The following is a 13,227-nucleotide window of genomic DNA, read 5'->3' on the forward strand; positions in this document are numbered from 1 at the left end:
GCACTCCGTGGTTTCAGTTGATTGTGTCTTCAGATCTGATGATAATTTTGAAAATAAAGGATTAATAGTAAGCTTCATGTGACTTATTAGTTTCGTTTCAGAAAAGAACTAACGTAAAAGTAAAAAATAGGTTCCCACAGGAACAGGTGACTTATTTGTGCCTTGCACTTATTTATACTTTTGAATTGAAACCCCGACTTTTAAAAAGATTTACTTTATAAAACAATTTTATTTATAAATAGTGTTAGCAATGTAATGTGAAGAATTAAAAATTATTATTCTAACTAAGACTTTACATGAATTATATTTTTAGCTTCAGAAAATATTCATTAAGCGGGCATCTTATTCATATTCAAATATCTCAGCAGTATTTTCAGACGTGTTGCTGCAGGATGAAACTTTTCAGAGGCCGCATATAACAGAACACTCCAATACTGCTCGGTTGTTTTTTTTTAGGAATTTATGTGAATACGGGAAATCAGTGCGACAAATGTTTATTATTATTTCTGTATTATAAGCTGTTAGTATTTTCTACGAAATTACTTCTGCAGCAACCAAATCAAACACATTCTACCATTTAGATTTCACTTTTGCGCTCCATTCGCGTATTTATGTTTTGCGATATTCATAAGCTTTATAACGAAAACATCTTTTTTCACAAATTCAGTCTTCCAGAAAATTTAAGTTATTTTCTAACTGCCTTAGAAATGTAGCAATAATAATGGCAAATACCATGTTTGGATACTTTGTCGTTTACCTTAAAGTAAAAGAAATTATTATAGTTTCAAAAAAAATATAAACATCAAATAATTTTTTTAAACCACAATCTAACAAGTATTTGTAGGTAGTTTTATATGGAGTTCCATTTTGGAATTAATTTTTTCACATGTTCTAGGTTCGGAGACATAATGGCTTAGAACTTCCTCGGTAGGTAATTACTACCTGAAAAAATCAGCATTCAGGTTTTTTGTCTAGATTAACTGGACTACTAAGAGGGAAAAAAACATTTTACCTGCTGTCTTGACAGTTCTTTTAAAGCGTTCTAAACACTCCTCTTTAACATCCGGCAGGTCTATGTCAATTTTCGTATTTGGAAACACCCCTTTATTTTCTTCTCGGGGTCCAAGCTCCGCCTTGATGGTAACAGACTCTATATTAAAGCAACCTGAAAGACAATACAACAAAGTTTTTTAACCGTCAATCTAAACAAAAAGCTTATTTTCAATTAAAATTTAAAAAAAATTAAATTAAAGTCAAATATTTACGACAAAAGTTAACATTGATTGACCACACAGGAGCAAGAATAAGGTGAAAAGACTTAAAGCTTTATATAGGAAATAATAAAGATGCCAGATGTTACTTCAAAGACCGATGTTTCAAGAAGGAAAACATTTACTCTTGACTACCTTCAGAACACGGTTTTATTATTTTAAGTCAATGGAATGACATTTTCTTTCATAAATATTTAGTTAATAGACACGAATTTATGTCAAAAACAGATGAGGGTTTATTGTGAGCAATACTTGAGCTTAGAGTTTTGTAGTTAAGCAGTTATAGCAAAGATTTATTTTAAAGTAAATACGTCCTGTTTGCACGACATTTCGAAACGGACATGGATTCCGAATATCCGAATTTAATATTCTACATTTTATACGAATGCAATGAAAACTAACCGTCTGTCTGAGTACTCTCCTCATATTGCAAACATTCCTTCTTTATATCTGGAAGATCGAAATTTATATCTGTATACGGTATTTCATCTCCGCCTTCCTCCTGGGGCCCTGGTTCCGTTTTGATAGAAACCGTCTCTTGATTTGGTAGATCCATGGCACTGCTGTCGTAGCGTTTGGTAATTTGTTCCGGCCAAACAAATATACCTGAAAAAGAACATAGTTGTGACGGAACCCTACTTTGTATCTGCTGTGAAAATTTGGTTGGGCTTGTAATATTCTGTAAAAACCAAGAAATAGTATTCATAACACATAGTAGGAAATTAGAATATAATTACGTGTGTACTTTGACCTTGAAGTTAAAACAATTGAAAACGGTTGAAAAAGTCGACGTTAATGGTCAGATATATTAATATTTAAATAGGAATTACCGTTCCGCTTTGGGTACCGATTGGCGTAAGTTAAACTAGATAGTTTTAGACATTTGAGCATGACATAAGAACAGTGGTCGCTACCAAAATGAAGAGCAATGAAAATAAAAGTTATCACTTACTAATATCAACTATCGTAACTATACTTAATAACTATCACAAGTATGGGATTATGCGTTAAGCTGCATGGGTGACTGGATGAAACAATGGACGTTAAAGAAAGCATGTGTCATAAATATACCACTCTGCATGTGTCAAAAAATTATGAGTTAAACATAGACATTAAAGTCATAGACAATTATATTTATAATTTAACAATAAAATTTGACAAAATACAATATTCTGCAGCAGCACACATAAGCGTAACTACATTGCCCACTCTCCGATACAACGACTTCACACCATGATTTAATATCATTTTGGCAAGTTTGGTGCATGATTTAAAACATTTATTTCAACAATACTCCTAAACACATCATGTAAACCTACAAATAGCTGTAATTTTCTGTTTTTGTTTCTTGTATTTGTATGAATTGTTGCATAGCTTTTATAAAATGTAATTTTATTCTTACTTTTTATGTTTTAAAGTATATGTCAACTTAAAATTATACTACCAACCATGTATAAGCCCTCTGGGCGTAATAAATAAATAAAATAAAAATAAATAAATTTCAAAAACCCGATCTCGTCGATTCATTCCAATAATATTAGTCAAGTGTACTATAACATCATGTTGTTATTCTTCAAGGTTTGTAGAAAACGTATTTTATAAGGTTGGCTCATACAGGAAGTTTTCGATAATAAAAATGCATTCGGCCGCTCGTGAGCTCGTGACGTAACCTGAAGACCCGAAACAAGTGATAAATTTGACAGCCAGCCATTGTCTACCACAACAATACTCTATTCTTTGTTAATAAGGAAGTTGAGTCCATTTTTTTTATTTTTTTTATCAACGTTCGCATTCAAACTTAAATACTGGTATTTTTTTTTTTTTTTTTAAGTTTGTTTTCATAATTAAATTAATTCTCAAAGTTTAAATTTTATTAAGCCCGCCAAAACGAGCGGAATCCGAGCGGTAAGAGGCGGGGTGTGGTGTGGCGTCATTAGAACTGTGAAAACCACGTCGCATAAGCATTTTGTATCGAAAAATTTGTAATTCTTCAACAAGGAATTCCAGTAATTTTTTTACCAATGTTAACCGTCTATTAGAATTGATGTTATTAAAAAAAAAGAAAATTGATTAAGATTTCATAGTTAAATTAATATTTTAAGTTAGAATATTTGCTTTTCTCGCCCGGTACGGTACTTGTACCGTATTGCCGTCGCTACTTGTTGACGTTCCCCGCGCGAATTCAGGACCACCGCGCAGAAAAGTAAAGACCAATAGTAAAATAACGGTTTACCGCCCAGTTCACTGTTTGACTTTTCTGGGCGGCCGGCGGCCTGAAGTGTATCACATGCTATGTGACATGTATAATAATAAAAACTTCTAAGTTATGCAATAAACAACATATTATTATAAAGCACTATACGAATATGTATCTTTAGAAATCCATTTCATATAATAATAACAACAAATACGTACATATATTTGACAAACCCAAATAAACCTTTGGCCTATACACCTCTCTCATCTAAACCGACCATCTCTCATGTAATAGAAAGAGATGCACCATAGGTGATCTGTTGTACGTACAATCACGACACATGTGACGTCAGAATTCTTTCGACCAATCGTGGAGCGTATACAGTCTATTGCTATTGAATGCTTTTTCAAGAACGTTTAACTAATTCTAAGAATAATAATATAGAAATATATTTATTTATTTAGAATCGATATTTTTTGATCTACATGAACATATTTTTTATAAGTCAAAATATTTTTTACTCAACTTCCTTATTATATCTTCCCTGAAGGTGCGGTTTCAGTGTTGTAAAGTGTCACAACACTGAAGGAATACGAAGGTAAACCCCAAATAAATTAAATATCTTTTTTTTTATTAGTAAAAAAGGATACACGAATTACATTACACAATATAGTACAGTTATTAATAACATAAAATACGTATTTGATGTACCCCCATAAATAAGCAGAGCTTGTGTGTATGGGGGGTGTTGTTATGTTGGTTTATATTTGATATGATTCAATTCAACTGTTCGGAATACTTTTTAAGGTGGCTTTTGAATTCGTTTATATTTGCGTTCATATTTCTAATTTTTTCTGGTAATGAGTTAAAAAATTTAACTCCGAGATATTCATGGTTGAACTGTCCTATTGTTTTTTTTTTACATTTAGGAGTAGGAAGTATTGACGTTTGTCTAAGATTTCTGTTATTTTTAAAGGGTGCAATCTTATTTTGAATATAATTTTTATAAATTTGTAATGTTGCATCGTAGAAGTATAATGCACTTAATTTTCTGACCTTAAATTCTTTGAATTTAAGGTCAGTTAATTTAAGGTTTGGACGAATATGTGTATAGGGTTTTTTTAATATGGTTTTTATTATTAGTTTCTGTGATATGTAAATTCTTTGTGTTTGATTTTTATATGTACCGCCCCAGCCTATAATGCCGTATTGTATAATTGATTGACAGAAAGCGAAGTATGTGGTTCTAAGTAAATATCTCTAAACATCTAAATATATATATGTTAGTTTCCTTATTCTGTTGTTCAGAATATTTATATGTGGGGACCATTTTAAACGCTGGTCTATTGTTATGCCTAGGTAGCTAGCTAGTATACTTAATATCGGTCTTGCTTTCTATGTTTGTGCATAACATATTGCATTTGTGGTTTTCTGTATTTTTCACAGAGTGGATAATTATGTTTATTTCTTTAGGTGTTTCTTGTTTTTTAATGAAAAATGGTAAATAATAAGTTTTTTTAGAATTTAAAGTCAACAGGTTTTCATCAAACCATAATTTTAGTTCATTGATATCTGTATTTGCCATGTTATTTAATTCTGACCAGGTGTTTGCTTTTAGTAGTAGGACTGTATCGTCAGCGTAAGAGACAGTGTCTCCATATTTGGAAATATTGAATATATCATTGACACATATAATAAATAATAATGGTCCCAAAACCGTGGGAATAATAAGTAGACTATAAGTAGACTTTAGATTTTGAGTCGAAAAAGGTATATGGTGCTATGAAACCACAGTGGGCGTCAATTGATAGGTATCTTTGAGCGCCTATGTTGATATTGGGTGGTTAATATTGTGAAAATAGATAAGTCGCATATGTGGATTAATGAATAACTGTGACCGGATAAATCAACACACTGACGATTTAACACACATTTTAAAAATTATATAAAGTCATGGAAAATGATCAAACTAAAACTTTATTAACAGGGTTAAGAAGGTTAGGTTAGGTAAGGTTTTTCTTTTCATCGTTTCTAATGACTTTATATCACATTTGAAATGTGTGTTAAATCGTCAGTGTGTTGATTTATCATGGAACCGCTTTGATTATTAGAGCCCCAAATGCTGACTTAAAGTAAGGGTTTGCCACCATTCCAGGCAGAGACGAGACTCTCATCATCAGAGCTAGGGGGACTGTTTTATGACATACCTGCGATAGAGATAATCCAACCCGTTACATGATGATTATATTAAATATGTACTCTTGTGCAAACGTACCTTCCCGCGCAAAATTCCGAATTTTTCCCGTATGTTATACATGAGAACACTTACATTACTCAATGTGCATCTTTTTGCAAAAACAAAAACTAGGAAAAATAATCTTTCAGACGTGTTTAGACGGATGTGAAATGCCGGATACAGATCAGGACATAGACCTTTGGAATATTAAGAAAGACTACCTGGATTTTTCCAACGAAACCAGACACACGGTGAACCACAGTGGAAAAAAAGCTTTCGCGTGTTCCGAGTGCTTTTTAAAACGTCATTCTTGGAAATGTTACTGTAGTATTGGAATGTTCTTTGTGAGAATAATAAAAAAATTAAAAAAACATGATTTCTTTATTATCGACGGTGAGTCAGCAAATGCCTCGTGTAATATTTATTCCGATAAAATTAACAAAGATCATGAACAAAACTAAACATAGGACATTTATAAAGTTTTTATACCGTACTACTTCCCTTTTGAGTAGATAACGATATTGGCACAAAACAGATTAGGCCAATAACACTTTCGAGAACGTAAATAGTTGCACTTGGAACATAAAAGGTTTTTTCTCCAGTATGAGTCAGCATGTGCCACTTCAGATATGACTTGAAACATGAAAAAGGTCTTTCTGGACATTGAAAACGCACGTGATTCTTTCTTTTGAAAAAAATGAAGAGTTGCACTTTGATAAATTTCTTTACTGTGAGTCAGTATGTGTCTCGAAAACTTTCACTTTTGAGAATATGAATAATTGCATAAAGAACATAAAAAAAGATTTTCTATAGCGTAAGTCAGCACGTGGCACGTCAAAAATTTCTATTGAGTACCTGGATAGTTGCACTTAAAAAAATTATTTGGAACACGAAAAAGTGTTTTCAATACTCGCTGTCCTAGTTCTTGTATGTTCAATAGACCTTTTTTTGCAAAACTGAGTTATAAATGCCAATATGTTCATTAGCCTATTGCGCATTAATGAAGCTAAAAAAAAACATATTTTTGGTTTTTAAGTGACATTTCAAGCATTTTTCGATTGCCAATATCCACTCACGGATCAATGTTTCAGTTCTTATTTGTTCAATCTCCTGGATATTGAACATTCAAACACTCAAAGTTATGAATATAATATTTTTTAGAAAGTTCATAGATATTTGTACAACATCCCGCCGAACGTTGAGGTCTTGAATGTTCAATCTCCACTGTCAACCAATCAGGAGCCGGCTAGTTAAAATGTGCGGCCATGTTGATTTTTAATTGTTTTCTAACAACGAAATTGTTCCACTAAAAATACGTTTAATTGCGAATATATACTGTTATTGAACTAAAAAATGACTTCACCGACTCCAGAATCAATATACCTTAGAACAGTAGCTCAAATAGAAAGGTAAGTCTTAAAATTATGTCATTTATAAACTTTTTCACCATATTTTACATGTACTTCTTGAATTTGCTAGGCAAATATACAGGATGCTTCATTTATTATTTATTTATTCAATTATTTATTTACAAACTTAGGACTTTTACCCAAAATGAGTATAAATTAATTATATTAGTGCATTAAAACTTATTTTTATTCAAGAAATACAACAAAAGAGCCAGGAAATGGAAATATGCAAAAAGTCGACTGTCCTCATAGTCTGATTGAAAGACATCTACGACACATATTTAGTTCGTTATCACTGCTGAGATCGCTGATGAAAACGAAGTCCAAATATTTCAATTTTCAATTAATTCAATTAAAATTTTTTAATTTTTTGTTTTTTTTAGTCACATAAAAAAACAATAAACATATTCCTATGTAGGAACTACAATAAAACTAACTAGGCAAGCGACTAACAACAATAAATGTAATTTTAACATAACCCAAATCGCAGGATATAATAATTTTAGGATTTTAAGAGCTTAAAATATTTAAAAAAGTAATATTTTACTCATGATAATCAACATAAATAATAAGCTCATGGCAAATAAGACCTTCCGAAAGAAAAAAAAAATCTTTCTAAAGTAAGTAAACTTTAAAAATTACATTTATCAAATGTAGGTAACGAAACAATAAAAAAAAAAATTTCAACTGAAAATTGAAGTTCAATAATTTTACGCATCACTCGGGATTTTTTTTATGGAATACCGAACACAGTCTCAACTGCTCCCAACCATCTGGAGCCAGTGAGACTATGGAATCCCCAATTGGTGTGTATTAGTATATTGTGAGGCTGAAGGTAGTGTGGAGGGGAAGGAGATGGAGATGAGAAAGAGAGGAAGGAGGATGAAGGAGAAGAGAGATGGTATGTGAGTATCTATTCAGATCTGATCACCAAACACGGCTAAAGCCATTTCAATTCTTATGGTGGTATTTACACCATATCTTCCTTTCTGGAACATGCCGCAAATAGACTCTATGTTATTTTTAATGAATAATTTGTGAAATAACATAAATGAATCAAATAAAATTTACTTGCGCACGCCGGGATTTGAATCTGCGACCTCCGGATTTCTAGTCAAGAGTACCCCTAGACCACGGAGGCCGTAATACGTACGATGTAAAAATATTTCACATCACGCATGCACTGACAACTTAAAGTACTATATTAGCGGTAGGTACCTTTGTGCTTGTGCATTATTTTCAAACATCCAAAATATTGGATGATTTATATAGAGCAGTTTTTGTGGAAAATCAACTCAAGGACTCTGTTTGTATATTTTAAAGTAATACTTTAAGTCAACTACTTACTAAGATAAAAGTAAAGTATTTGAAATCTGAAAATCATCCTGTATACACAATTTACCACTAATTGGCTAATTGAACAAAAAATACCTCAAACTTATGGGAGCGGAATTGTTCAATCTCCAGACGATATGTTCAATATCCAAAATAATCATTCATCATTTTCAAGCCATGTTCAACGTCCACCTTTAAAGTCATAATTTGGGCATATTAAATCTTCAATCTTCATAAAATGATGTTTTATAATTTTCTGTTACACATATGTATTAAACGAAATGACCAAATCGAGAATTTTTTAGAATTTGCCTGTAAAAACAAAAAAAACGTCTCCTGTAAAATTTGCTAAATGGTCGATTGAACATACAAGAACTAAGGCAGCGTACTGTGAGTCAGCATATGTCTCGTCAATTTTTCCTTTTGAATAAATGAGCTATTGCACAAAGAACATTAAAAAGCTTTTTTTCTAGTGTGAATTTGAATGTGGCTTATCAAATTTCCCTTTCGCGAATATGAGTTATTGCACAAAGAACATGAAAATGGTTTTTCTCCAGTGTGAGTCCGCATGTGTCTCTTTAGATAGCTTTTTTGAAAACACGAATAGTTGCAATCCAAACATGAAAAAGGTTTTTCTCCAGTGTGAGTCAGCATGTGGCTTATGAAATGTCCTTTTTGCGAAAATGAGTTATTGCACCAAGAACATGAAAAAGGTTTTTCTCCAGTGTGAGTCAGCATGTGTTTCTTTAGAGAGCTTTTTTGAGAACACGAATAGTTGCAATCCAAACATGAAAAAGGTTTTTCTCCAGTGTGAGTCAGTATGTGTTTCTTTAGATAGCTTTTTTGAGAACACGCATAGTTGCAATCGAAACATGAAAAAGGTTTTTCTCCAGTGTGAGTCAGCATGTGTTTCTTTAGATAGCTTTTTTGAGAAAACGAATAGTTGCAATCCAAACATGAAAAAGGTTTTTCTCCAGTGTGAGTCAGCATGTGGCTTATCAAATTTCCTTTTTGCGAAAATGAGTAATTGCACAAAGAACATGAAAAAGGTTTTTCTCCAGTGTGAGTCAGCATGTGGTTAGTCAAATAAACCTTTCGAGAACATGAATACTTGCACACAGAACATGAAAAAGGTTTTTCTCCACTGTGAGTCAGCATGTGGCTCGTTAAATAATTCTTTCGAGCGAATGAATAGTTGCAAACAAAACACGAAAAGGGTTTTACACCGATGTGGGTCAACATGTGCCTCGTCAGTAGGTACTTAAGATTAGATCTATAACTGCACTCAGAACATGAAAAAGGTTTTTTGGCACTGTGAGTCAGCATGTGGCACTCCGTGGTTTCAGTTGATTGTGTCTTCAGATCTGAAAATAATTTTGAAAAAAAAACGATTAATAGTAAGCTTCATGTGACTTATTACTTTCGTGTCAGAAAAGAACTCATATATCAGTAAAAAAATAGGTTCACACAGGAACAGGTGACTAATTTGTGCCTAGCACTTATTTATACTTTTGAATTGAAACGCCGAGTTTTAAATAGATTTACTTTATAAAACAATTTTAGCAATAAATAGTGTTTGCAATGTAATGTGAAGAATTAAAAATTATTATTCTAACAAAGACTTTTCATAGATCATAGTTTTAAGCTACAGAAAATATTCATTCACCGGGCATCACATTCATCTTCAAATATCTCCTCAGTATTTTCAGACGTGTTGCTGCAGGATAAACCATTTCAGAGGCCGCATATAACAGAACACTCCAATTCTGCTCGGTTGTTTTTTTTTCAGGAATTTATGTGAATACGGGAAATCAGTGCGACAGATGTTAATTATTATTTCCCTTTATTTCTGTATTATAAACTGTCAGTATTAACTACGAAATAACTTCTGCAGCAACCAAATCAAACACACTCGACCATTTAGATTTCACTTCTAAGCTCCATTCACGTATTTATGTTTTGCAATATTCATAATCTTTACATCGAAAACATCTTTTTTCACAAATTCAGTTTTCCAGAAAATGTGAGTTATTTTCTAACTGCCTTAGAAATGTGGTAATAATAATGGCAAATACTATGTTTGGATACTTTTTCGTTGACCTTAAAATAAAATGAAAAATATAAGCTTCAAAAAAATATAAAAATCAAATAATTTTTTTAAACCACAATTCCACAATTATTTGTAGGTAGTTTTATAAGGAGTTCCATTTTGGATTTAATTTTTTCACATGTTCTAGTTTTGGAGACATAATGGCTTAGAACTCCCTTGGTAGGTACTTACTACCTGAAAAAATCAGCAATCAGGTTTTTTTGTCTAGATTAACTGGACTACTAAGAATGAAAAAACATTTTACCCGTTGTCTTGACAATTCTTTCAAAGCGTTCTAAGCACTCCTTTTTAACATCCGGCAGGTCTATGTCAATTTCCGTATATGGAGATCCCCCTTCATCTTCTTCTTGGGGTCCAAGCTCCGCCTTGATGGTAACAGACTCTGTATTAAAGCAACCTGAAAAACAAAACAAAAAAGTATTTTAACCGTCAATCATACACAAAAAGCTTGTATTTAATTAAAATTAAAAAGTTTAAATTAAAGTAAAATATTTACGACAAAAGATAACCTTGATTGACCACACAGGAGCAAGAATAAGGTGAAAAGACTTTAAGCTTAATATAGGAAAACATAAAGATGCCAGATGTTACTTCAAGGACTGATGTTTCAAGAAGGAAAACATTTACTCTTGACTACCTTCAGAACACGGTTTTATTATTATAAGTCAATGGAATGAAATTTTCTTTCATAAATATTTAGTTAATAGACACGAATAAATGTCAAAAACAGATGAGGGTTTATTGTGAGCAATACTTGAGCTAAAAGAGTTTTGTAGCTAAGCAGTTATAGCAAAGATTTATTTGAAAGTAAATACGTCCTGTTTACACGACATTTCGAAACGGACATGGATTCCGAATACCCGAATTTAACTATCTACAAATTATACGTATGTAATGCTACTAACCGTCTGTCTGAGTACTTTCCGCATATTGCAAACATTCTTTCTTTATATCTGGAAGATCGATATTTATATCTGTATACGGTATTTCATCTCCGCCTTCTTCCTGGGGACCTGGTTCCGTCTTGATGGAAACAGTCTCTTGATTTGGTAGATCCATGGCACTGCTGTGGTAGCGTTTGGTAATATGTTCCAGCCAAACAAATATACCTGAAAAATAACATAGTTGTGACGGAACCGTACTTTGTATCTGCAGTGAAAATTTGGTTTGGCTTGTAATATTCTGTAAAAACCAAGATTTTTTTTTTTTTTATAGAGAATACCTCACAAGAGTCCCAACTGCTCCCGTCTGGAGCCAGTGAGACTATGGCATCCCCAATAGGGGGATGTTGTGAGGCTGAAGGTAAGTGGGGAAGCGAAAGAGGAAGGTGGGGAAGTACCTGGCTATTCAGATCTAGTCACTAAACACGGCTTTAGCCATTTGGAGCAACGTTTCAATTCTGAATGGTGGTCTTACACCAGGGCGATACTGGTAGTATCTTCCACTCTGGAACGTGCCGCAAATATACTATATATTATTTTAATTAATTAATTGTGAAATAACACAAATTAATCAAATAAAATTTATTTGCGCACGCCGGGTTCGAACCCGCGACCTTCGGAATGGCAGTCCAATGCGTTACCACTGGACTATGCCGGCCGTCAAATATAGTATTCATAACCCATTATTGGAAATTAGAATATAATTACGTGTGTAGGTACCTTGACCCTGAAGTTAAAACATTTGAAAACGGTTGAAAAAGTCGTCGTTAATGGTCAGATATATTTATATTTAAATAGGAATTACCGTTCCGTTTTGGGTACAGATTGGCGCAAGTAAAACTAGGTAGTTTTAGACATTTGAGCATGACATAAGAACAGTGGTCGCTACCAAAATGAATAGCAATGAAAATAAAAATTATCACTAACTAATATCAACTATCGTAACTATACTTAATGTATAGTTACTAATAAATCACAAGTATGGGATTATGCGTTAAACTGCGCGGGTGACTGGATGAAACAATGGACGTTAAAGAAAGCATGTGTCAAAAAATTATGAGTTAAACATAGACAGTAAAGTCATAGACAATTGTTTTTATAATTTAACAATAAAATTTTCCAAAATACAATATTCTTCTGCAGCACGCATAAGCGTAACTACATTGCCCACTCTCCGATACAACGACTTCACACAATGGGAAATCATTACTTGGGTGATGTTGACATATTTAATATCAACTTGGCAAGTTTGGTGGATCATTTAAAACATTTTTTTTTATTTTTTTTTTTTTATTGTTTAACTTATAACATTGTTACATTGTACATAAAATAAGTTAAAAATAAGTAATAGTGTAAAACATATGTTGTTGAATTTCTACTCCAATGAAGAGTGCTAGCTCTTGAGCTTGGCGTAGGAGTTATTTGACAATTATTTCATGTTTATATCAGTAATTAACATTATTACAGTACAATAAATATAAACTTAAAAGAGGATTGTGACGTTAATTTTGGTTGAAACATGAATTGAAGTTATAACATTTGATAGGTGATATTAATTTTTTTTAAAGATAAATTTGACCTTCTTTTTGAATAAAATAAAATCTGGTATTTTTTTCACTTCTTCGGGAAGACTATTAAAATATATTATGCCTTTGTAAATGTAGTTATTGTGCATTTGTTGTGTTGAAAATAGAGGAATTTGGATGTTAAAATTATGCCTTAAGGATG

Source organism: Hesperophylax consimilis, chromosome 17 (assembly GCF_061612785.1).
Source record: "Hesperophylax consimilis isolate HC1 chromosome 17, BYU_Hcon_1.0, whole genome shotgun sequence".
Classification (NCBI taxonomy): domain Eukaryota; kingdom Metazoa; phylum Arthropoda; class Insecta; order Trichoptera; family Limnephilidae; genus Hesperophylax; species Hesperophylax consimilis.